The sequence below is a fragment of the Rattus rattus genome, chromosome 7 (assembly GCF_011064425.1).
Source record: "Rattus rattus isolate New Zealand chromosome 7, Rrattus_CSIRO_v1, whole genome shotgun sequence".
NCBI classification, from domain to species: domain Eukaryota; kingdom Metazoa; phylum Chordata; class Mammalia; order Rodentia; family Muridae; genus Rattus; species Rattus rattus.
This window is the reverse complement of record NC_046160.1, coordinates 46,859,514-46,880,901: the sequence shown is the minus strand read 5'-3', so window position 1 is coordinate 46,880,901 and position 21,388 is coordinate 46,859,514. Positions and strand designations below refer to the sequence as shown.

Genomic DNA, 21,388 nt, shown 5'->3' with positions numbered 1-21,388 from the left:
CGCTCTCTGTGTCCTCTCGTTAGTCTGGCTAAGGGTTTATCTATCTTGTTGATTTTCTCAAAGAACCAACTTTTGGTTCTGTTGATTCTTTCTATGGTCCTTTTTTGTTTCTACTTGGTTGATTTCAGCTCTGAGTTTGATTATTTCCTGCCTTCTACTCCTCCTGGGTGTATTTGCTTCTTTTTTGTTCTAGAGCTTTTAGGTGTGCTGTCAAGCTGCTGACATATGCTCTTTCCTGTTTCTTTCTGCAGGCACTCAGCGCTATGAGTTTTCCTCTTAGCACAGCTTTCATCGTGTCCCATAAGTTTGGGTATGTTGTACCTTCATTTTCATTAAATTCTAAAAAGTTTTTAATTTCTTTCTTTATTTCTTCCTTGACCAGGTTATCATTGAGTAGAGCAGTGTTCAATTTCCACGTATATGTGGGCATTCTTCCCTTATTGTTATTGAAGACCAGCTTTAGGCCGTGGTGGTCCGATAGCACGCATGGGATTATTTCTATCTTTCTGTACCTGTTGAGGCCCGTTTTTTGACCAATTATATGGTCAATTTTGGAGAAAGTACCATGAGGAGCTGAGAAGAAGGTATATCCTTTTGCATTAGGGTAGAATGTTCTATAAATATCCCTTAAGTCCATTTGGCTCATGACTTCTCTTAGTCTGTCTACGTCTCTGTTTAATTTCTGTTTCCATGATCTGTCCATTGATGAGAGTGGGGTGTTGAAGTCTCCTACTATTATTGTGTGAGGTGCAATATGTGTTTTGAGCTTTAGTAAGGTTTCTTTTACGTATGTAGGTGCCCTTGTATTTGGGGCATAGATATTTAGGATTGAGAGTTCATCTTGGTGGATTTTTCCTTTGATAAATATAAAGTGTCCTTCCTTATCTTTTTTGATGACTTTTAGTTGAAAATTGACTTTATTTGATATTAGAATGGCTACTCCAGCTTGCTTCTTCTGACCATTTGCCTGGAAAGTTGTTTTCCAGCCTTTCACTCTGAGGTAGTGTCTGTCTTTGTCTCTGAGGTGTGTTTCCTGTAGACAGCAGAATGCAGGGTCCTCGTTGCGTATCCAGTTTGTTAATCTATGTCTTTTTATTGGGGAGTTGAGGCCATTGATGTTGAGAGATATTAAGGAATAGTGATTATTGCTTCCTGTTATATTCATACTTGGATGTGTTATGTTTGTGTGCTTTTCTTCTCTTTGTTTTGTTGCCAAGACGATTAGTTTCTTGCCTCTTCTTGGGTATAGCTTGCCTCCTTATGTTGGGCTTTACCATTTATTATCCTTTGTAGCGCTGGATTTGTAGAAAGATATTGTGTAAATTTGGTTTTGTCATGGAATATCTTGGTTTCTCCATCTATGTTAATTGAGAGTTTTGCAGGATACAGTAGCCTGGGCTGGCATTTGTGTTCTCTTAGGGTCTGAATGACATCAGTCCAGGATCTTCTGGCCTTCATAGTTTCTGGCGAAAAGTCTGGTGTGATTCTGATAGGTCTGCCTTTATATGTTACTTGACCTTTTTCCCTTACTGCTTTTAATATTCTTTCTTTATTTTGTGCGTTTGGTGTTTTGACTATTATGTGACGGGAGGTGTTTCTTTTCTGGTCCAATCTATTTGGAGTTCTGTAGGCTTCTTGTATGCATATGGGTATCTCTTTTTTTAGGTTAGGGAAGTTTTCTTCTATGATTTTGTTGAAGATATGTACTGCTCCTTTGAGCTGGGAGTCTTCACTCTCTTCTATACCTATTATCCTTACGTTTGATCTTCTCATTGAGTCCTGGATTTCCTGTATGTTTTGGACCAGTAGCTTTTTTCGCTTTACATTATCTTTGACAGTTGAGTCAATGATTTCTATGGAATCTTCTGCTCCTGAGATTCTCTCTTCCATCTCTTGTATTCTGTTGGTAAAGCTTGTATCTACAGCTCCTTGTCTCTTCTTTTGGTTTTCTATATCCAGGGTTGTTTCCCTGTGTTCTTTCTTGATTGCTTCTATTTCCATTTTTAATTCCTTCCACTGTTTGATTGTGTTTTCCTGGAATTCTTTCAGGGATTTTTGTGTCTCCTCTCTATGGGCTTCTACTTGTTTATTTATGTTTTCCTGGAATTCTTTCAGGCATTTTTGCGATTCCTCTCTGTAGGCTTCTACTTGTTCTCTAAGGTAGTTCATCATGTCTTTCTTGAAGTTCTCCAGCATCATGGTCAAATATGATTTTGAATCTAGATCTTGCTTTTCTGGTGTGTTTGGATATTCCATGTTTGTTTTGATGGGAGAATTGGGCTCCGGTGGTGCCATGTAGTCTTGGTTTCTGTTGCTTGGGTTCCTGCGCTTGCCTCTCGCCATCAAATTATCTCTAGTGTTACTTTGTTCTGCTATTTCTGACAGTGGCTAAACTGTCCTATAGGCCTGTGTGTCAGGAGTGCTGTAGACCTGTTTTCCTCTCTTTCAGTCAGTTATGGGGACAGAGTGTTCTGCTTTCGGGCCTGTAGTTTTTCCTTTCTACAGATTTTCAGCTGTTCTTGTGGACCTGTGCCTTGAATTCACCAGGCAGGTCACTTGCAGCAGATAAGTTAGTCTTACCTGTGGTCCCGAGGCTCAAGTTCGCTCGCGGGGTTCTGCCCACGGGCTCTCCGCGGTGGCAGCAACCAGGAAGATCTGCACCGCCTCTTCCGGGGCCTCCAGGCACCAGGGTTCCAGATGGCCTCCGTGTTTTCCTCTGGAATCAGTAATGTGTGCAGAGAGCAGTCTCTTCTGGTTTCAAGAGGCGTGTCTGCCTCTCTGAAGGTTTAGCTCTCCTCCCACGGGATTTGGGTGCAGAGAACTGTTTATCCGGTCTGTTTCCTTCAGGTTCCGGGTGTCTCAAGCAGGGCTCCTGCTGCTCCTGGGCCCTCCCCCACAGGAACCCAGAGGCCTTGTACAGTTTCCTCTTGGGTCAGGGATGTGGGCAGGGGTGGGCAGTGTTGGTGGTCTCTTCCGCTCTGCAGCCTCAGGAGTGCCCACCTGACCAGGCGGTAAGGTATCTCTCCCACGGGTTCTGGGAGCAGAGACTCTGAACCACATTTTTAATAGGGTTATTTGGCTCTCTGGAGTCTAACTTCTTGAGTTCTTTGTATATTTTGGATATTAGCCCTCTATCAGATGTAGGATTGGTAAAGATCCTTTCCCAATCTGTTGGTTGCCCTTTTATCCTAATGACAATGTCTTTTTCCTTACAGAAGCTTTGCAGTTTTATGAGGTCCCATTTGTCAATTCTTGATCTTAGAGCATAACCCATCAGTGTTTTGTTCAGGAAATTTTCCCCAGTGCCCATGTGTTTGAGACTCTTCCCCACTTTTTCTTCTATTAGTTTGAGTGTATTTGGTTTGATGTGGAGGTCCTTGATCCGCTTGGACTTAAGCTTTGTACAGGATGATAAGAATGGATCGATTTGCATTCTTCTACATGCTGACCTCCAGTTGAACCAGCACCATTTGTTGAAAATGCTGTGTTTCTTCCATTGAACGGTTTTAGCTCCTTTGTCAAAGATCAAGTGACCATAGGTGTGTGAGTTCATTTCTGGGTCTTCAATTCTGTTCCACTGATCTATCTGCTGTCTCTGTACCAATACCATACAGTTTTTATGACTATTGCTCTGTAATACTGCTTGAAGTCAGGGATGGTGATTCCCCCAGAAGTTCTTTTATTGTTGAGTATAGTTTTCACTCTCCTGGGTTTTTTTTTTTTGTTATTCCAAATGAATTTGCAAATTGCTCTTTCTATCTCTATAAAGAATTGAGTAGGGATTTTGATGGGAATTGCATTGAATCTGTAGATTGCTTTTGGAAAAATGGCCATCTTTACTATATTAATCCTGCCAATCCATGAGCATGAAAGATCTTTTCATCTTCTGAGATCTTCCTTAATTTCTTTCTTCAGACACTTGAAGTTCTGGTCATACAGATCTTTCACTTGCTTGGTTAAAGTCATACCAAGATATTTTATATTATTTGGGACTATCGTGAAGGGTGTCGTTTCCTTAATTTCTTTCTCAGCCTGTTTATCCTTTGAGTAGAGGAAGGCTACTGATTGTTTGAGTTAATTTTATACCCTGACACTTTGCTGAAGTTGTTTATCAGGTTAAGTAGTTCTCTGGTGGAACTTTTGGGGTCACCTAAGTACACTATCATATCATCTGCAAATTGTGATATTTTGATTTCTTCCCTTCCAATTTGTATCCCTTTGACCTCCTTTCGCTGTCTGATTGCTCTGGCTAGGACTTCGAGTACCATATTGACTAAGTAGGGAGAGAGTTATGGCTGGAGCATTCACCACATCGTTTCGAGTCCGTGGTAACATTTCCCTTTTCTGATGGTGATTTTTAGGCAGGTCCTGAATCCATTAGATAAAGGACTGAGATATCCTTGATTCTGTCATTTAGATGGGTACCATATTACCTCTAAGCCTGTATTACTGGACGACACTGTGGATCTGATGGTGCATACTTCCTTCACTTTGCTTCCTTTAGTATAAAATGTTACCTTGAAATACTTAAAGAAAATGTGTAAGATTCTAGTTTCTCTTCTTCCTATCATACCCTTCGAGTGATTCCTAGTGGTCCCATCCTTTCTCATCCATTCTTTCAGGGCCCCGGGTTGGAAGTCAACTGATGTAAATGACAAACTAAAAGACATTCAAATGAATAGCCACGGTGCTGATGCCCTTCCAGCTGGGATTCTCCAAACAGCCTTTTCCGGGATCCATATAACATGTGGCCCCTCAACCTGAGATTTAAAACATCTGCTGCAGAGGTTGTCAGAGAGTCTTGGAACATTTCCACAGATTCGCAGGGACGCCACCAGGGACCGCCGATGCTCAAGGCTTTCATATCTTTCTGTTTCTAGCACCTTGGCAGATCTAAGTTCTCTCCATAATCCATTCTTTCTATCACGGCGAATTTAGTCATTTTTTAGCAAAAGATGTAATCTTTGCCATCTGGTTTCATAGAGGAAGACAAGTTTTTATCAAACTGGATTAACATTTAAATCACTGTTTGCAGAACCTTTGTTCTTTTCTTATGTACAGCATAAAGACAGCATCCCCTCTCCTGTGAATATTCTTAAAATTTATAAATAGACTCCCTGGCTTTTCTAGCTGTAGTGTTTTGCCTCCTTATTTGCTAATTTAGTGGGACAAAAGAAATGAGTAGCTTTTACTTTTTTCTTCTGTATTAAAATCACATAGTTTTTTCTTAAAATAAACATAAACAATTTTTGTTATAAATTTGCACAACTATAATGCTTTGTCATGTCAAAACAGTATAAATATCTGAAAGATGATAACATTAGATTTGCAAAGATTTACTACTTGGTCGAGTGCCTGGTTCACAGCCGTACTTTGTAAATCATTATATTAGTAATATAAAAACATCATGTATATTCAATCTGAATTATGTTTAATTGGAATTTTCACATTAAAATGAAAGCTGTAATTCAGTTTATAGAGGCAAAACCTTAAATAACGAATGTCAAAATAATCATGCAAAAAACAAAATATTATGTAATAATTTTATTCATATTAATGATGTTTCTTTCCATATGTTGTCATTTATTAGTGCCTGTAAAATGGTACGCCAGTTTCTGTTGATGTCCCAAAGACATTGTACTTTCCCATGGGTACACACGCAATGTTCCATGTTCTATCACATCCACAGTACAGAACCTGGTTTCTTTCTTCCTTATTCTTCCCTCCAGATCCAGAGCCTGGATCTCCAAAATAAATAAGCGCATTATCTATGAAATATGCACATTATAGAGTCAAAAATTAAAGTATTTTTTTTACAAAATATTTTATCAAACTTTGGGCCCTAACATTTTGCTATTTACTAAAAAAAAAAAAAAAAAAAAAAGCAAAACAAACCAAAAAACCTGTTTCTAGTTGTGGTGTGGCTCAGCCCTTAGCTCACACCTTCGATCCCTCTGGCTGGAACACAGACACACACTTAGTACACACCTGTAATCCCAAACAATGAAGGTAAAGTTAGTTTGTAGAAGGAAGCACCCATGTTTGAAGGTGATGTCAACTTGAGTGACAGACAAAGTGATGCATCAGAGAAAGATCTGACAGAATAGGATGTGCCCAACTCTCATGAGAACAGACAGGAAACAGAGGCTACTTAAGAGAGAGCAGGACAGAGAGAGAAAAGGGAAGGAGGAAGGTTTACTGGGACAGTTTTACAGAGAACAAACTAAACACAGGTAAAGACAGAACAAGTCCGAGAGTGAGAAGGAGCCAGGAGATTAGAACAGAGGCCACAGTTAGTACGAGGCCAAGCAGAGCAATTCATGCAGAGGCCAAGAGAGAATCCAGACTTCAGAAAGAGCTAGAACAGGTGAGCTTATTCAGCAGTAAGTCTCAGAGGCTGAAGCCATCTAGGCCTAGATTAGATTATGTGGAGGCTAGAGGCTTCTGTGACTAGGTCTACATTAACCATAAGCCCCTAAGATAACAATCAGAAAGACAAATAAAAGATAATTTTACATACTTATATACTGCCACATCTCCTCAATGGTCATGTACTGTATAATCAGATGTATTTTAATGCAGAGTTTGTAATAGACTGAGCCACTCTTGAAGGCACAGACAATATCTCCCAAGTAATATTAGTAAGTGTTCTCCAGAGACACAGGAGCAATATAATAGATTCAAAAACAAAATACTAAGATTCTGCTTGTGTGACTATGACAGTTTCTAGGCTAATCTGTGGAGTACAAATTGGAGGCCCACGAAAGCCATAGTTCCAGTCGGAAGTCAAGGCCTGACACCCAGAGCAGTCATAATTACAAGTCTAAAGTGTTAAAAATCAGGAACATCAATATCTGATCATGAAAGCAGACATACGTGTCAGCTCAAGCACAGCCAAGTCACCCTTCCTCCATACTTTTGTGATATTCATGGCTTCACTGACTCAATAATTTTTACTCATTCAGCCAATTAAAATAACAATTTCTTTAATAACCGTAGTGAGACACATGTAGAAACTGTTATACCATAGATCTGGTTATCCCTTAATCCAGCAATGCTTAAAATCTGTCGTCACAGCACTCGGTTCTAAGTTCATGTTTCTTGAAATTTCCAGTTATTCAAAATAAGAAGACTTGCCAAAGACTTTTAAAGAAGATCTCCTAATGAAGGAGGTTTGGGGAGCTGAGAGGCAGCCTTTTAAATTTATTTTTGGATGGTTACCAATTCCTAATCTTGGTACTAAAAGTAACACTTCAATCATGTCCCTTAAAAATACTTCTTATTGGTTTTTTATTGGTTTTATTTCACATCATGCACCTCAATCCCACTCCTCTACCTCTCCCTCTGTACCTGTCTTCCACCCTTGCAACTTCCCCCAACAACAAAGAAAAAAATCTTGTCGTAGCTGCAGTGTGTCACAGTGGGTCACAGTGGGTCACCTTGAATGCACTTTTGTCCACGCTTGTTTCCTTGCCAATGTTCATCGCTCTGACTCATTGGTCTGGTATGAGTCCTTTGGCTTCTGCTACTCTATCAATACTAGAACCTCACTGGGACTCCTCTTGGATATCCTCTTGGTCTGCATCATGGAGATCCTATATTTTTGAATCTAGGACTGACCCTTTCATGCACTCCAGCAGTTCATCAATAGAGTAGATGTTGGGTGAGCCAATTCAAAGCTCTGGTTCTGAATCCGAAAGGTATCTCAGCTGGTCAGCCTGCAGACTCTCCTAGTCTCACGCTCTCCACCCTCGAAGCCAGCTCACCAGCAACCTCTGCAACCAGGGCCAACTCTACCCTGCTGCCATCTCTCCTACCTGCCACAGATGTCAAAGGACAAGGGAGGGGAAGTGAGTGCCTGTCCCTTGTCTGTGTCACCACCCAACAAGACCAGTTCTCCAGAGCCCATCCCCTTGGGGCCGGCAGCCCTCATATCCAAGGCTAGCTCTGCTGTGGTGCCCAGGTGAAGTGCAGGGCCCACTCTCCAGAGTGCTACAGCACGTAAGGGATAGAACCATCTCTCCTGCTCCAGGTCCAGCTCTCCCATAGGTAGCAAGGAACAAGGGTAAAAGAGCAACTCTCCATCTCCTACCCTGCTGCAAGACAGACAAATTGCTGGACCAGCTCTCCCATGCTTGCATCATTGGGGACAGCTTTACCCACAATTCCTGCAACATGCAAGACCCTCTCTCCCAAGTACTGCAGCTGGTTAGGGGCAGGATCAGCTGTCTTTCTTTCATGTCTCCAGAGACAGCTCTCTCATGATGCCAGGTGAGGGCTAGGGCCAGTTCTGTACAGCACTCAGACATTACGTCCCCGGGGCAGCAGCCCAGACGAGGGATGTCTGCCTGTCCTGCCTGCTACTGCAGGGCCACACATAGGCCGGGACCTCACGGTGGTTTCAGATGGCATCTTACTCCAGGTTGTTCACCATTACTCTCAACTCTTCTGTTCTGCCTCTCTTCACTGTGCCCATATCCATCTGTTTTTCTCTTCCATTTCTCCACCACTGACTTGCTTCTCTCAAAGGTGCCCAGGGTCTCTTGAGTATCTGCAATCATATCGCAAGAGTACTGTTCCCTGCTCATGCGTTATGGGACCAGACAGGGGTCCTCTCAGGCATGGTCTCCCCTTCCAGTCCTGTGTAGCATCAGACTCATGGCCATCTCAATATAGCTCCCTGCCCAGGTCCCATGGCTGGTCATCTCTGGCTCTCTCCTTATGAGGCCAGCCAGAGTGGACCCATGTGAGGGTCATCTGGCTCTGGCTCACTTCCACCCAGGGCCCCAGGATCCCAGGAGGGGTTCTAGCATCTAGCTTGACCCCCATCCTGGGAGCTCATCCAGGTCTGCATAGCATGAGACTGGTGTCATCTTAGATTAGCTCCCTGACCGGATGCCTGACACTGGACAAGTTGTAATCTCGGGCTTTTTTTTTTTCAGGGAATGTTAGGATACTAGTCATTCAGATCAGGTCAGAACACTGAGCAGAGACACAACTCCTTTCCTCTCTGCCACCTATCGATGCAGATGTGACACCGCATCCACGCTTTCTAGGGGCAGTCAATAATATTATTTTCCCAGGATTAAATAAATAAATCTTTGTAACAAATGCTTCTTCCAAGAAGCACTCTATTAATTCTAAATGTACATTTTTATTCTTCAGAATAACCTATGCCAGCAGGAACAAATGGGAACAAAAAATTTTAGGACAAAACTATGAATAAGAGGATATTTAAAAAAAATATTTACTTACTATCCAACTGACCCCCCCCTCCAGGTCCCCCTCCCTCAGTTCCTCATCCCATTCCTCCTCCCCCTGTCTCCAAGAGGGTACTCTGCCTCAAGAGGTCTGCCCCCTCCTTGGGCCCTCAAGTCTCTAGGATTAGGAGAGTATTCTCCCACCAAGGCCAGAACAGGCAGTCTTCTGCTGTGTGTGTGCCAAGGGCTTGGACCAGCCATGTATGCTGCCTGGTTGGAGGCTCAGTGTCTGGGAGCTCCCTGGGGTCCTGGTTAGTTCAGACGGCTGGTCTTCCTATGGGGTATCCCTCCTCCTCAGCTTCTTCAATCCTTCCCCTAAATCAACCACAGGGATCCCCAACTTCAGTTCAATGGTTGGGTGTAAGTATCTGCTTCTGTCTCAGTCAGCTGCAGGTTGGACCTCTCAAAGAAGAGCCATTCTAGGCTCCTGTATGTAAGCACAGCATAGCATCAGTAAGAGTGTCAAGCCATTGTTGCCCCTACGACCCTCATGCGATGGATCCCAAGTTGGGCTGGTCACTGAACCACCTTACCTTCACACTCTTCTCCATTTTGTCCCTGCAGTTTTCTTAGACAGAAACAATTCTGGGTCCGAAATTTTGACTGGGTTGGTAAACCCTTCCCTCCACTCGAGGCCATGTCTGTCTACTGGAAGTGGACTCTAAGAGTTCCCTCTCCCCAGTGTTGGGCGTATCCATCTAAGATCCCTCACATTGAGTCCTGACAGTCTCTCACCTCCCAGATCTTTGGTACTTTCTAGAGGGTCCTCCCACCTCCCTCCCCCCACCTCCCACTTCCCCCCCCCCCCCAAGGCTACATATTTCCATTCATTCTATTGGACCTCTGGGCTCCCCAGCCCCCGCCATACCTAATCCTGTTTTCCCTTCCCCCTCCCCCTCTCCCACCGAGAACCCTCCCTCCCCCTGTCTCCCAAGATTTTTTCCTTCCCCCATCTAAGTGGGATTGAAGCATCCTTACTTGGGCCTTTTTCCTTGTTGTGTGTGTTGTAGCCTAAGTATTCTGTATATTTGGCTAATATCCACTTATTAGTGAATATAAACCACTTATGTCCATTTGAGTCTGGGTTACCTCACAAAGGATGACATTTGCTAGTTCCATCCATCTGCCTACAAAACACATGATGTCTTCATTCTTAATGGCTGAATAGTATTCCATTGTGTAAAGGAACCGTATTTTCTGCATCTACTCTTTGTTAGAGGGACATCTGAGTTGTTTTCAGCTTCTGGTTATTACAAATAAGGCCACTAAAATCACAGTGGAGCATGTGTCCCTGTGGCATGGTGGGGCATCTTTTGGGTATATTCCCAAGGGTTGTATAGCTGGGTCTTCAGGTAGATCTACTTACGATTTTCTGAGGAAACTCCAGAGTGATTTCCAGAGTGGCTGTAGCAGTCCCAGCAGTGGAGGTGTGTTCCTCTTTCTTCACACCCTCCCCAGCATCTGCTATTATCTTAGCCACTCTGACTGGTGTGAGGTGGAATCTTAGGGTCATTGTGACTTGCATTTCCTTGATGACTAAAGACTTCGTACATTTCTTTAAGTGCTTCTCAGCAATTTGAGATTTCTCTATTGTGAACTCTCTGTTTAGTTCTCTACCCCGTGTTTTAATTGGGTTATTTGGTTTCCTGGAGTCTAACTTCTTGAGTTCTTTGTATACTTTGCATATTGGCCCTCTATCAGATGTAGGATTGGTAAATATCTTTTCCCAATCTGTTGGTTGCCATTTTGTCCTAATGACAGTGTCCTTTGCCTTACAGAAGCTTTGCAGTTTTATGAAGTCCCATTTGCCGATTCTTGATCTTAGAGCATAAGCCATTGGCGTTCTGTTCAGGAAAATGCCCCCAGTGCCCATTTGTTCAATGCTCTTCCCCACTTTCTCTTCTATTAGCTCCAGTGTATCTAGTTTTATGTGGAGGTCCTTGATCCACTTGGAATTGAGCTTTGTACAAGGAGGTAAAAATGGATAAACTTGCATTCTTCTACATGCTGACCTCCAGTTGAACCAGTACCATTTGTTGAAAATGCTGTCTTTTTTCCACTGGATGGTTTTAGCTCCTTTGTCAAAGATCAAGTGACCATAGGTGTGTGTGTTTATTTCTGGGTCTTCAATTCTATTCCATTTATCAGTTTGTCTGTCTCTGTACCAATACCATTCAGTTTTGTTTTATCACTATTGCTCTGTGAGCTTGAGGTCAGGGATGGTAATTCCCCCAGAAGTTCTTATTACTATCCTGGTTCTTTTTTGTTTTTCCATATGAAATTGAGAATTGCTCTTTCTAACTCTATGAAGAATTGAGTTGGAATTTTGATGGGGATTACGTTGAATCTATAGATTGCTTTTAGCAAAATGGGCATTTTTACTATATTAATCCTGCCAATCCATGAGCATGGGAGATCTTTCCATCTTCTGAGGTCTTTGATTTCTTTCTTCAGAGACTTGAAGTTTTTGTCATACAGCTCTTTCACTTGTTTGGTTAGAGTTAAGCCAAAATGTTTTTATATTATCTGTGCTATTGTGAAGCTTGTTGTTTCCTATTTTCTTTCTCAGCCCATTTATCATTTGTATAAAGGAAGGCTACTGATTGTTTGAGTTAATTTTATATCCAGCCACTTTGCTGAAGCTATTTATCAGCTCTAGAAGTTCTCTGGTAGAATTTTTGGTGTCACTTATATATTTTATTGTATCATCTTTTTTTCCTATTTGTGTCCCCTTGATCTCCTTTTGTTGTCTTATTGCTCTAGCTAGAACTTTGAGTGATATATTGAATAGATATGGAGAGAGTGGACATCCTTATTCTGTCCCTGATTTTAGTGGGATTGATTCAAGTATCTCTCCATTTAATTTGACATTGGCTGTTGGTTTGCATTTATTATTTATTATTTTATTATTTACTGGTTTTTATTATGTTTAGGCATGGGCCATGAATTCCTGTTCTCTCCAATACTTTTAACATGAAGGGGTTTTGTGTTTTGTCAAATACTTTTTCAGCAACTAATGAGATGATCACGTGATTTATTTTCTGAGTTTGTTTATATAGTGAATTACACTAATGGATTTTCATATATTGAACCATCCCTGTATCCTTGGGATGAAGCCTAATTGATCATAGTGAATTGTGTATTTGATGTGTTCTTTGATTTAGTTTGCTAGGATTTTATTGAGTATTTTTGCGTTGATATTCATAAGCAAAATTGCTCTGAAGCTCTCTTTCTTGGATCTTCGTGTGGTTTAACTGTGGCTTCACAGAATGAATTAGTTAGTTTTCCTTCTGTTTCTATTGTTTGGAATAGTTTGAGGAGTGTTGGAATTAGTTCTTCTTTGAAGATCTGATGGAATTCTGCACTAAAACCACCTGGCCCTGGGCAGTTTTTGGTTGAGAGTTTTTTAGTGACTATTTCTATTCCCTTATGGGACTTAGATAGTTTATCTGTGCTTGAGTTAACTTTGATATGTGGTACCTGCCTAGAAAGTAATCCATTTCATCTAGATTTTTCCAGTTTTGTTGAGTAAAGGCTTTTGTAGTAAGATCTGATAATTTTTTGAATTTCTTCAGTTTCTGCTGTTATGTTGCTCCTTTCATTTCTGATTTTGTTAATTTGAATACCGTCTCTGTCCTTTAGTTAGCTTGGCTAAGGGTTTACCTATCTTGTTGATTTTCTCAAAGAACCAGCTTTTAGTTTTGTTGATTCCTAATTTGTTCTCTTTGTTTCTAATTGGCTGATTTCAACCCTGAGCTTGATTCTTTCCTGCTGTCTACTCCTCTTGGGTGTATTTGCTTCTTTTTGTTCTAGAGCTTTCAGGTGTGCTGTTAAGTTACTGGTATAGGATTTATCAAATTTCTTTACAAAGGCAGTTAGTGCTATGAATTTTCCTCAGCACTGCTTTCATTGTGTCCTATAAGTTTGGGCATGATATGTCTTCATTTTCATTGAATTATAGAAAGTCTGACTTTTTTATTTCTTCCCCACCCAAGTAGAGAGTTGCTCAGTTTCGATTGGTATGTGGGCTTTCTGTTGTTTTTGTTGTTCTTGAAGTCTAGCCTTAGTCCGTGGTGATCTGATAGGATGCATAGGATTATTCCAAACTTCTTGTATCTCTTAAGGTTTGTTTTGTGTCCAATTATGTGGTCAATTTTTGAAAAGGTAACATGAGATGCTGAGAGAAAGGTATATTCTTTTGTTGTAGGGTGAAATGTTCTGAATATATCTGTTAAATCCATTTGGTTCATAACTTCTGTTAGTTTCACTATGTCTCTGTTTAGTTTCTGTTTCAATGACCTGCCGATTGATGGGAGTAGGGTATTGAAGTCTCCTGCTATTATTGTGAGTTTCAGTGTGTGTTTTGAGCTTTAGTCAAGTTTCTTTTGTGAACATGTGTTGTGGTAATTATTAAATATATATGGTTCTTTTATGCCACACTAGAGCCAGCACCATAGGGCCACATGGCATTTGCGGGGTACTTTCATCTCAGCAGCAGCCTGTTTTAGTGTGGCACCACGACACCTTATCTCTTGTTATCCTCTAGCCCCATCAGTCTCTCAGCCCCCATTGCTAGGTGCCCTCTCCCGCCTGTCTCTCTACCAGCTGTGAACTCTCTGGTCCCAGGTACGGGGTAAAATCAGAACACTAGAGGTCCAGCAGTGGGTGGTTTATTGAGACACCCTGTCACAGACTCTTCCCACACTCCCAACAACTACCCTTCCCACTTCCCCTGGTGTTTATACTGTAAACTCCCAACAACCTGATAAAATCAAGACTCAATAAGCTGCAATTTAGCAATCAGATTTATATGTTAAATTCTCAATCCACAGTACATCCACACCATAAACTCACAGTCAATTGATAAAGATATAAACTGCCCACCTAGATAAGATAAATTGACCTGTAGAAATGCATCCCTTAAGAAATATTCATAACTACATATTGGCCCTAAGACCACATGGATCTGGGTCGCCCTTTTCTGCTTCCTTCTTGGTTCTTCTCCCTTCTTTCCTCTTCCCTATCTCCTTACCAAAACTTTGTCTCAACCTTACTTTTTACTGTCCAATCATGGGCCTTAACTTAACTTGTGCCAGCCCTCAGCTGCATATAGACATCAACCAACAAACATGGGTACCCTTGCATTTGGGGCATAGATTTTCATAATTGGGACTTCTGATAGACTTTATATTTGATGACTATCAAGTGTCCTTCTCCATCTTGTTTGATTACTTTTGGTTGAAAGTCTATTTTATTGAATATTAGAATGTCAACTCCTCTTGTTTCTTGGGACCATTTGCTTGGCAAACTTTTAAATCAGTCTTTTACTCTGAGGTAATCTCTGTTTTTGTCATTGAGGTGTGTTTCTTGTATGCAGCAAAATGCTGGATTCTCCTTGTATATCCAGTCTGTTAGCTTATGTCTTTTTTATTGAGGAATTGAGTCTGTTGATGTTGAGAGATATTAAAGATGGAAGACTGTTAGTTTTTGTCATATTTGTTGTTAGAGGGAGAATTATGTGTGTGTGTGATTCTCTCCTTTGGGGTTTCTTGTGAGATGATTAATTTTTTGTCATCCCCCCTTACCCCACTTTTCTGTAGATGCCCTCTCTGGGTTGGAGTTTTCCTTCTAGAATCCTCTATGGGGTTGGATTAGTAGATACATATTGTTTAAATTTGGTTTTGTCCTGGAATATTTTTGTTTCTCCATCTATGATGATTGAGAGTTTTACTGGGTATAGTGGCCCGGGCTGACATTTGTGTTCTCTTAGAGTCCACATGACATCAATGCAGGATATTCTACCTTTTAGAGTCTCTGTTGAGAAGTTTGGTATAATTCTGATAGGTGTGCCTTTATATGTTACTTGGCCTTTTTCCCTTATAGTTTTTAGTATTCTTTCTTTTTTTTCTGTGCATTTGGTGTCTTGATTATTATGTGACAGGAGATTTTCTTGTCTGGTCCAGTCTATGTGGTATTTTGTAGGCTTCTTGTACATTTGTGGCCATCTCTTTCTTCAGGTTAAGGATGTTTTATTCTATGATTTTTGTCAAAGGTTATTTTGTTTCTTTGTTTTTGTTTTTGTTTTGAGGCTTTTTTTGTTTTCGATTTTGTTTTGTTTTTTGCCCTTTAAGCTGGGAATCTTTAGAATCTTCACTCTCCTCTACTCCGATTATTCTTAGGTTTGGTCTTTTCTTTGTGGCCTGGATTTCCTGGATGCTTTGGGTTAGGAGTTTTTCATGCTTTCCTTTTTCTTTGACTGTTGTGTCAATCTCTTCTACAGTATCTTCTACACTGAGATTCTTTTTTTCTATCCCTTGTATTTTGCTATTGATGTTTGCATCTGTGGCTCCAGATCTCTTTCCTAGGTTTTCCATTTCCAGGATTTCCTCCATTTGTGATTTCTTTATTGTTTCTACTTCCATTTTTAGGTCTTCAACTGCTTTGTTCAATTCCTTCACCTGTTGGATTGTGTTTTCCTGTATTTCTTTAAGGAATTTATTTGTTTCCTTTGTTTACTTATGTTTTCCTGTATTTCTTTGAGTTATTCAGATCCTCCTTAAAGGTCTCTACTATCTTCATGAGATGGGATATTTTGGTCAGCATCGTGCTTTTCAGGTATGTTAGGGTACGCAGAGCTTGCTGTGGTGGGAGAACTGAGTTCTGATGGTGCCAAAGTATATTTGCTTCTGTTGCTTCTGTTCTTCCACATGCCTCTAGTCATCTGGTTATCTCTGGTATTAACTGGTCTGGGTGTCTGGAGTCTGCCCACTGTGTCCCTGGTTGCAACAGATCTCCTGGGAGACCTGCAGACTGTGGGATGCTGAGAAGGTCAGATATGCAGATCTGTCCCAGCAGAGGTGCAGACTGGAAGGGAGACTGGGATTCGTGTAGAGTAGAGGGGTCCTGCATCTGCCGAGCTTCTTGGGGGTCCCAGCTGGTGAAGTTTTTTGGGTGGATGTCTTACCTGTTACCCTGCTTACACCAGATGTCCTGAAACACCTACAGACTGTGGGATGTTGAGAGGGACAATTTGCCCTGGTGGACATGCAGACCAGAAGGGAGATGGGGTTTGCATGAAGGGAAAATAGAACAATATTTCTAACAATGGCATTTTTCCTAAAAATTTCAAATGAGAAGGTGCATTAAGGGTAAATTTCAGACACATGATGAAGGAATTGGTAGAGAGAATATAGAAAAAGCATTAAAATACAAGAATATATGAAAAAAACCAAGTTTTGTTGAAGTTAGAGTTTGCAAAGACTTTAAAATGTTTCCTGAAATACAAACTTTATATTGATAAAAAACAAATAAAAAAAGAACCTTAAAATTACAAATAAATGTTCTCTAAAAATAAAAAAATTTAAAACACCACAAGTAATAATCTCTCATTCCTTTAAAGAAGCTACACAGAATAAGAGATACAATTTTTGAAATCAGAATCCGAAGTCTTGTGTTATAATTTAGTATCTAGAACCACAGTAGACATGGTGATTAGAATAAAAACATACTCTTTTTCTGGGCTTCATGTAAAATTCAAAGACTGGCCTAGATAGTTTATAACATTTCTTTAAGTGTTAAAATTCTCTGATCCATGATAAAAAAACAGTCTTGGATAATATCGACTCTAGTTGAAATCACATAAAACACTGGCATCTCTTGTACAGATATCTGTAATAGCTAAATGATGATCCATCATTTAGATCTCTGTACCCAAATCCTGTGAGGGAGAAAGCAGGACTCTCAGAAGTGTGGATATTCCTGAGAACTCAGGGGAGACCTCCACTTCTGCTGATATTCCTGGCCCAAGACCTCTGGGCACAGGAAGCTAAGAGCCGTCAGAGGCAGGACCCTTCTGGTTTCTGCCTGCACCCAGAGCTAAAAGCCAGTTGCCAGGTGTGCTGACACACCTGACAGCATAAGTAAGATCAACTCTTCTGCTCTGAGCCACCCGAGGGCAGACCTCAGGACATACAAACCCAGGAGCAGTTTGGGACAAGACCCTTTTGGTTTCTGCCTATGCTCGGAGCTGAACTGGTCCCACAGCCCTCTGTACCCAGATCCAGCTGTAAGAAAACAGGTCTACAGGAGTGCTGACACATGGGCTTGCAGGAGGGTCAAGCCGCTGTCAGAGACAGCAAAACAAGCTAACACCAGAGACAACCTGAGATGAGAGGCAAGCACAGGAACCTAATCAGCAGAAACTAAGACTACTTGGCGTCATCAGAGCCCAGTTCTCCCACCAAAGCAAATACTGGATGGCCAAACACACTGGAAAGGCAAGATCTGGATTTAAAATCACATCTCATGATGATGATAGAGGATTTTAAAAAGGACATAAATAACTCCCTTAAAGAAATACAGGACAATACAGGTAAACAAGTAGAAGCCCTCAAAGAAGAAACACAAAAATCCCTTAAAGAATTCCAGGAAAACACAACCAAACAAGTGAAGGTATTGAAAAAAACCACCCAGGATTTAAAAATAGACATAGAAACAATAAAGAAATCACAAAGGGAAACAACCCTGAAGATAGAAAACCTAGGGAAGAGATCAGGAGTCATAGACACAAGCATCACCAACAGAATACAAGAGATAGAAGGGAGAATCTCAGGGTCAGAGATACCATAGAAAGCATTGACACAACCGTCAAAGAAAATGTAAAATGCAAAAGGCTTCTAACCCAAAACATACAGGAAATCCAGGACACGATGAGAAGGTCAAACCTAAGGATAATAGGTATAGAAGAGAGTGAATATAGTATAGAAAGGTCAGTAAAGATCTTCAACAAAATTACAGAAAACAAAACTTCCCTAACCTAAAGAAAGAGATGCCAGAAGCATACAGGAAGCCTACAGAACTTCAAATAGACTGGACCTGAAGAGAAACACCTCCTGTCACATACTAATCAAACACCAAATGCACAAAACAAAGAAAAAATATTAAAAGCAATTAAGGGGAAAAGGTCAAGTAGCATACAAAGGCAGACCTATCAGAATTGCGCCACACTTCTCACCAGAGACCTCAAAAGCCAGAATATCTTGGGTAGAGATCATACAGACCCTAGGAGAACACAAATACCAACCAGGCTATATATCCAGCAAAACTCTCAATTAACATAAATGGAGAAACCAAGATATCCCATGACAAAGTCAAATTTACAAAATATCTTTTCACAAATCCAGCCCTTCAAAGGATAACACTTGGAAAACTCCACCACAAGGAGGGAAACTACACCCTAGGAAAGGCAAAAAAGTAATCTTTTTGCAACAAACCCATGAGAAGAGAAACAAACAAACATAATTCCACCTCTAACAACAAAAATAACAGGAAACAACAATCACTATTCCTTAATATCTCTTAACATCAATGAACTCAATTCTCCAATAAAAAGACATAGACTGGGGTTGGGGATTTAGCTCAGTGGTAGAGCGCTTGCCTAGCAAGCACAAGCCCTGGGTTCTGTCCTCAGCTCCGGGGGAAAAAAGACACAGACTAACAGACTGGGTATGTAAACAGGACCCAGAATTTTTCTGCATAAAAGAAACACACCTCAGAGACAAAGACAGACACTACCTTCAAGTAAAAGGCTGGAAAACAAGAAACAAGTTGGAGTAGCCATTCTAATATCTAATAAAATTGACTTCCAACCAAAAGTTATCAAAAAAGATAAGGAAGGACTTTTCATATTCATCAAAGGAAAAATCCACCAAAACGAACTCTCAATCCTGAAAATCTATTCTCCAAATGCAAGGGTACCTACATTCATAAAAACAACCCTACTAAACCTCAAATAACATATTGCACCTCACACAATAATAGTGGGAGGCTTTAACACCCCACTCTCATCAATGGACAGATCATGGAAACAGAAAACAAACAGAGACATAGAGAAAATAACAGAAGTTATGAACCAAATGGATTTAACATATTTATAGAACATTCCATTCTAAAACAAAAGAATATACCTTCTTCTCAGCACCTCATGGTACCTTCTCCAAGATTAAGCATATAATAGGTCACAAAACCAACCTCAACATAAACAAAAAGATTGAAATAATCTCACGCATCCTATCAGACTAAGGCTGGTCTTCAATAACAACAAAAAGGACAGAAAGCTCACATAAACATGGAAGTTAAACAATGCTCTACTCAGTGATAACTTGGTCATGGAAGAAATAAAGAAAGAAATTAATGACTTTTTAGAATTTAATGACAATGAAGGCACAGCATACCCAAACTTATGGAACACAATGAAAGCAGTGCTAAGAGAAAAACTCATAGCTCTGAGTGCCTCCAAATAAAAACGGGAGAGAGCATACATTAGCAGCTTGATGCACACCTAAAAGCTCTAGAACAAAAAGAAGCAAATACACCCAAGAGGAATAGACAGCAGGAAATAATCAAACTCAGGGCTGAAATCAACCAACTTGAAACAAGAAGAACTATACAAAAAAAAAAATCAACAAAACCAGAAACTGCTTGTTTAAGAAAATCAACAAGATAGATAAACCCTTAGGCAGACTAACCAGAGGTCACAGAGAGTGTATCCAAATTAACAAAATCAGAAACAAAAAAGGGAGACATAACAACAGAAATTGAGGAAATCCAAAAAAAATCATCAGATCCTACTACAAAATCCTATACTGAACAAAACTGGAAAATTGGGAAGAAATGGACAATTTTCTAGACAGATTCCAGGTAACAAAGTTAAATCAAGAACAGGAAGACCATCTAAAGAGTCTCATAGCCCTAAAGAAATGGAAGCAATTATTAAAAGTCTCCCAAACATAAGGGAATTGGTCTGAAGTTCTCTTTGTGGGGCTTTGTGTGGTTTAGGTATAAGTGTAATTGTGGCTTCTGAGTAGGAACTGGGTAGCGCTCTTTCTCTTTCTATTTTGTGGAACAGTTTTGACAGCATTTGTGTGAGGTCTTTTATGAAGGTCTAATAGGATTCTGCACTAAACCCATCTGGCCCTGGTTTTTTGGTTGGGAGACTTTAGTTCTGGTACAACAACTCTGGAAATCAGTCTAGAGGTTCCTCACAAAATTGGACATACTACTATCTGAGGACTCCTGGACATATACCCAAAAGATGCCCCAACATATAACAAAGACACGTGCTCCACTATGTTCATAGAAGCCTTATTTATAATAGCCAGAAGCTGCAAAGAACCCAGATGCCCTTCAACAGAGAAATGGATACAGAATATATGTTACATCTACACAATGAAGTACTACTCAGCTATCAAAAACAATGACTTCATTAAATTCTTAGGCAAATAAATGGAAAGAGAAAATATCATCCTGAGTGAGGTAACCCAATCACTAAATAAATAAATAAATAAATAAATAAATAATAAAAAATCACATGGTATGTACTCACTGAGAAATGGATATTAGCCCAAAAGCTCAAATTACACAAGATACAATCCAAAGACCACATGAAGCTCAAGAAGGACGACCAAAGTGCAGATTCTTCAGGCCTTCTTAAAAGGGGGAACAAAAATATTTCTAGGAGGAAATATCAAGACAGTGTTTGGAGCAGAGACTGAAGGAATGACCATTCAGAGCCTGCCCCACCTGGACATCTCACCCATATATATATATATATATATATATATATATATATATATATATATATATATCTCCAGAACATGACAAATACAGAGACAAATGCTCTCAGTCAACTATTGAACTGAGAACTCCATTGGAGGAGTTAGAGAAAGGGTTGAAGGAGCTGAAGGTGTTTGCAACCCCATAGGAAGAACAACAATACCAACCAATCAACAAGATCTCCCAGGGTCTAAACTATTCCCACAAAGATTACACATGGACAGACCCATGGTTCCAGTTGCATGTGTGGCAGAGGATGTTCTGGACCCTCCAGTGTAGGGGAATGTCAGGGCAGAGAGGCTGGAAGGGGGAATGATAGGGGAGGGGAACACCCTTATAGAAGGAGGGTTAGGGAGGATGGGATAGGGGCCTTATGGAAACAAGGAAAAGGAATTTGAAATGTAAGTAAAATATAATTCAATAAAAAATGTCTCCCAAACAATAAAAACCCCAAGACCAGATGGGTTTGGTACAGAATTTTATCAGACCTTCATATAAGACCTAATACCAACACT

General features: G+C 40.4%; 2 pseudogenes; one reads left to right on the top strand and one right to left on the bottom strand.

Moving 5' to 3' along the window:
- Positions 1 to 21,388, top strand: part of LOC116906050 — a 42,226-nt pseudogene that overhangs the window by 6,927 nt on the left and 13,911 nt on the right.
- LOC116906474 lies at positions 8,945 to 9,063 on the bottom strand (annotated as a pseudogene).